The following is a 6,000-nucleotide window of genomic DNA, read 5'->3' as shown; positions in this document are numbered from 1 at the left end:
TGAGCTACCTCGAGGATTAGGCTTCTTTTTTTTTTTTTCCTTGGAGTATTAGCTGGGGAGTGAAAGAAGAGGGAGCACAGAGTATATGGTTGTGTTCGGGGCAAAGCAGGCAGTGGCGGTGAGACACTCCATGCAGGTTGTGCCTCGTCCTCGTCCCTTCCCCTGGAGTGACATTACTGGTTATTGATGGAGCCAAGTTGTTCCTCTGGACAGACTGAGCTGATCCTATCTGATGACTGATGTTTTAGATTAACAAAATAAGCTGTGAAGTGTGCAATGATAACTAACAAATTGTGCTTTTTTGTTAAGATGCCAAACTGCATCACACCCAGGCAGTATTTTCCACAAACCATCCAGTTTTAAACCATTGGTTTAAAATGTAATGATCGTGATTTCTTTGATGTCTTGCAAAAAGTAGTTCACTACATGTCGCTTTGAACACTGCTATAACGTAAAAATGGGATGGGGCTGGATCTACAGAATAAATTTATCTGGTGATAAAACCCAATTTGTTAAATTGGGAGGTGGTTGTTGTAGCCTGTGTGGAAGCAATGGAAATAATCTGTAAAAAAGTCATAGTAACATCGGAAACACACATAAGAACTGTCCTGGTTTCAGCTGGGATAGTGCTGTGTTTTGGACTCAGCATGGGATTTAGTGTGAGAAGAATGCTGATAACACCCTGATGTTTTCCATTGTTGCTGGGATTTCAAGGACTCTCCACCTCCCCATGTCCTGTCTGTGCACGAGAAGCTGGGGGGGAGCACGGCCAGAGCACTGGACCCAAACTGGTCAGTGAATATTCCACATCATGTAACGTCATGCTCAGGATAGAAAGGAAAAGTGGCTGGGAAGGAGAGCTGCTCTCTCGCTTCCAGGATTGTGATTGTGGGATCTTGGTAATTTGGGATCGCTGTCCGGAACGGGCTGGGTATCGGTCGGTGGGTGGTGAGCAATCACATTGTGCATCACCCCTTTGTACTTTCTATTATTGTTACTGTTTTATTTTATTACAATTACTGAACTGTTTTTATCTCAACTTAAGATCCTGCCTTTACCCTTCCAATTTTCTCCCCCATCCCCTGGGTGGGGGGAACGCGAGTGGCTGCGTGGGGTTTGGCTGCCAGCTGGGTTTAAACCACAACAATGACAAAGCTGAATAATTGTTTATTGACTCTTCTTATATTATGTTTAAAACAAAACGTATATTCTGAGAATGTTTATACAAACCAACATTACGTTTCTGAAATGCATGTGATGGGATGCATTCAGTTCAGTGAGAGTAGTCAGACAAATAAGCCTTTCATGTGTTCATCAAATGCTCACAAAATTGAGGATTTAGATTACAAATCATGACATCTTCTTCTACAATAATGCAGAGCAAATAGAAGGCTTTACCTCCTGTTACAAAATTAAATAAGCCATTCTCGAAGTTAACAAATCTACTTTCCAAATTCCTAGGAAATGAAAATTTAAGACTTTTCTTCTTATGTTCCTCCATCACAGATGTTTTGGAATGTAATGAAATGAGCATTACAATGTGATTCAGAGACTCGCTTTACTATGTGTTTCAACTTGTCTGAACGTAGTGCTCAGCCAGTGTCTCACGCTGATGGGTTGGTAATGCAAAAATATTTGATGTCACCCTGCTAACAGTGTGGGAGAGAAATGAGGCAGCTACAGAAGAAACGCTGGCTACAGCCCAGGGTCTTGGGCTACCTCACCTTGCCAGCCATTATCAGAGGAGCACCACGATCCACTATTTTGAGTAAGACATCAAATCTCCATGCAGAAAATGACTCCTATCCTCAAACATGTTTTCACTGCGGCGGTGTTACTGGACACGCGTAAAATTGAGCACGCTGAGAAGGTTTTAGTCTTACACCTACTTTCCCATTTTGCAAATGGTTTGGATTCACTATTTGCACATCTAAGCTCTGCAACAGTGGTTTAGCTCCACTATTCATACACAGACACAAGGTGTATCCACATACCATAAATAACTGGTTGTGAAAGACATATAATAACCTGTAATAACCTTATCTTTCAGATTAGGATATACCTTTGTTTTTAATCAGAGCTGTGTGCTATCAGTTGGATAATTCACAACTGTTTACCTTGGAATCAGCACTATGACCCTCAAAAAACAGGATTTGTGTCCAGCACTCTTGCTCACTCAGGAAGTATTAGTGAAGACACTTGAGCTCTAACAAGCTATTAAATTTATTTTGTTTTTAACATCATTGTCAAATGCCAACTTGCATTCATGTAGAAAGCTGTCACGGGTTTTGCATGTCAGTGTGTTCTCTTCTATTTTAATTTAAATCTCTTAGTGAAAATTTCGGTATTTGCCATGTCCTTTCCCAGTCATGGCTAGGATCATTAAATCACAAGAAAATCCTGAAGGCAAGCAATCTAATAAAGCAGTGGTTAACACAGAAAGATTCTTCAAATGCTCTAGTATTCACTTGTGGATGATTTTGTTTTTTAATTTTGCCCCAAATACTCAGCCTATGTGTTATAGTTTTGTCTTTGACATGAGGATGTGTTGCTTCAAAATGGAAGCAAAGATTGGCTTCAAATTCCCTGGCAAGGCTTCTCATATAGGATACAGATCATCTCAGTGTATCTGGTTAAAGCCTGACTGCACGTAACATTCTTTTATCTGGAAATTCTGTATTATTGCTCTATGCTTCCTTGTTCTCATTTCTTATAGAGTTGTGCCAAAAGAAAAATCAGGTTGTTGTTTCTTTCTCTTCAGCACCAGTGGGTAGATCATTGCTGATGTAGATGGAAACACTTTTTTCCTTATAATCGTTCGGACTCAGCCTTCAAACTTCTTGTCCAGATCCACTGCCTACTGCAAAGAGGAACAATGTGGGGTGACTGGTAGCAGACTGGCTGAGCAACTGGAAAGATACAGAGCATTTGGTGGTCGGTGCATCCTTACTGACAAAGTGGCAGCGCTTCAGCATTTTTATTTGTTGGGCTGCTCTTTTTCTCTGACAGCCAGTACTGGGAAAGAAACGGCAGTGGCTCTGCCTACGAGAAGCTGCAAAGTATTGCCTGGAGGAACCCGTATCTCCCAATCTTCTGAGCCACTCTTGTGCTACAAGTCGGTGTAGCCAGTAAGATGGAGCCCTCCAAAGCGCCAGCTGTCATTCACTGGAATGCTGCTAAGCTACAACAACAGAAGGAGTTCACTTCTGAACACACAATGAATTTGTAGATCAACCCCCCCCCCCCCCCCCCCCCCCAGCCCCTGTAAAGCACAGGAACTTTGCATTTTGTACTGCATTATGAGAAATGGGTAGCAGGAAGGTTTTTGTCACTAAGTCAAGATGAGCATGATCAAACGTAATCTCTGCTGTGCAGTTGCTACCCATCTGACACAACTTCTGTCTGCTTATCCCTGCTGGGCCAGTAGCAATTCAGTCATTGCCCGAGTGATATCTGTGCTCAGTCTTCTGGCCACACGACTATCTTGAATATTAAAGAGCTGGAAGAGTAAAAGAGGGGAGCGAACGCTGGAGTCTCTACCGCTTTCAAAGGATGGCTGTCTTGGGCTAACAAATCCCCACGCAGCTAGACTTTAGCCAGCTCCTCGAAAGAACTTGTGAAGCCAGCAGATTGTGACACCCTAAGATCCCTAACTGCCTTGCCTCTGCCTACTAATAAAGTGCAGCTGCTGTCAGCAAAGTGTAACAGCAACGGTACGTAGGGCTTTGCCACTCACAGGGAGAAGAACCCTGGCTTCAGCGGCAGCACAGCTCCATCCCATACACCCGGGAGTACGGATGCAGTGACTGCTGAGTAGTCCGTGCTGCCTGCTGTGCTGTGGACTTGCACCCGGGAGGGTCACCTGCATCCTGACAAAGGTCTGAAAACTGGAGGAAAAAGCCTACCAGACAACACATCTGTTTCTTTGGGTGAGATGTTCCCTTTAAAGTGAACGAGATCAAAATCTACCGTGTTACGGGAGGTGGGCAAACAGCACCCTGCGTGGATGAAAGGAAAGAAATATTTGGAATTACGCTGATCTACGGCTGTTCCCCAAAATCCCCAAATACATCTTTTTTCCCCTAAAGCAAGATACTGCATTTCACTGACAGGAAGAATCCAAAGCAGCAACCCTCAGCGGGGATGAAATCAGAGTGTGAAAAAAGCTAGACCTGCACCAGCATGATGAAATGTTTTGATCCAGAGTGGGAGCTGTTAGAACAGCAGCAGAACATCAATGGTTATTCACAGCACATGGGGCTAGGCAGTGCTGATATTGCTTAGAAATAGCAATGCCTTGATTACACTCAGGTAACATCTCCACATCAAGATTTGTGAATTCAGAGCTCCCATGTTCAGAAACTATGATTTTTTTTTTCTTTTTTTTTAATTCTGTTTTTCCAGATGAACATCCTATGAGAAGACAGTTTGTGGTGTGTTACTGCCACATCTGCTGTGAGGTACAGGTATCTCTCCAGATGCAGAGCTTTCTGACTTTTTTCGATGCCTGGCACCACCAGAAGGAAGGAAGAAGGTAATCTACTTTGAATCCCAGTTCATCTTCTGCAGCAGCTCTTATTTAAAAGAAAAGGACATGGACCTTGTCCTGGTTTCAGCCACCTCCCCATGTCCTGTCTGTGCACAAGAAGCTGGGAGGGAGCACGGCCAGAGCACTGGACCCAAACTGGTCAGTGAATATTCCATATCATGTAACGTCATGCTCAGGATAGAAAGGAGAAGTGGCTGGGAAGGAGAGCTGCTCTCTCGCTTCCAGGATTGTGATTGTGGGGTCTTGGTATTTTGGGATCGCTGTCCGGAACGGGCTGGGTATCGGTCGGTGGGTGGTGAGCAATCACATTGTGCATCACCCCTTTGTACTTTCTATTATTGTTTTATTTTATTACAATTATTGAACTGTTTTTATCTCAAGCTATGAGCCTCCCTTCACCTCTCCAATTCTCTCTCCCATCCCCTGGGTGGGGAGGGAGTGTGAGCGAGCGGCTGCGTGGGGTTTGGCTGCCAGCTGGGTTTAAACTAGGACAGAACTACTCAAGCAGGTCCAGAGGAGGCCACGAAAATGCTCGGGGGGCTGGAGCAGCTCCCCTGGGAGGCCAGGCTGAGAGAGTTGGGGGGGTTCAGCATGGGGAAGAGAAGGCTCCGGGGAGCCCTTCGAGTGGCCTCCCAGGGCTTAAAGGGGGGACAGGAGAGGGGGGGAGGGACTCTGGGTCAGGGGTTGGGGGTAGGACGAGGGGTGACAGGTTTAAGCTGAAAGAGGGGAGATTTAGGTGAGATCTAAGGCAGAAATTGTTCCCTGTGCGGGGGGTGAGGCGCTGGCCCAGGGTGCCCAGAGCAGCTGTGGCTGCCCCCTCCCTGGAAGGGTTCAAGGCCAGGTTGGATGGGGCTGGGAGCCCCCTGGGCTGGGGGAAGGGGTCCCTGCCTGTGGGGCAGGGGGGTTGGGACTGGGTGATCTTTAAGGTCCCTTCCAACCCAAATCATTGTAGGATTCTATGAAAAATCCACTTGACACCTAGGATGCACAGCAGTACAGGTTCCTCTTGAAGCACCATCCCAAGACCTGAGCTGCAGAGCTTAGCTTTATTCCAACCAAGGGCTTTCAGAAGGGCCCGGCAAGACCGCTTCATGTCGGACTTGGTGTCCAAGCCTTGTGTCACTGTGGGAATCTCACTGTTTCCCCTCTCCCTCGGCTGCTCCGTGGGCTCAGGAGCCTGGACGAGTTGCTCCCCCCCAAGACGAAGGCACCCACAGCCCACGGCCCTGCTGCTCCCAGTGCCCCTGGGGGGTTCTTCACACCCACACAGGGCTGTGACCGTGGGTGACGACCCCAGGGAACCCCCCACGGAACCCCCACAGCCCTGCAGCCCAGCTCTAACCCCCACCGGCAGCCAAGCCCCGGGCTCATCCCGCCACTGGGGTCTGACTGCAGCGCCCTGCAACAGGTAGCCAGGTCTTAAGCCTCACTGATTTTGAATTTATTCACAT

Source organism: Tyto alba, unplaced genomic scaffold (assembly GCF_018691265.1).
Source record: "Tyto alba isolate M040663 unplaced genomic scaffold, T.alba_DEE_v4.0 Super-Scaffold_38, whole genome shotgun sequence".
In the NCBI taxonomy this organism is placed as follows: domain Eukaryota; kingdom Metazoa; phylum Chordata; class Aves; order Strigiformes; family Tytonidae; genus Tyto; species Tyto alba.
This window is presented reverse-complemented; position numbering follows the sequence as displayed.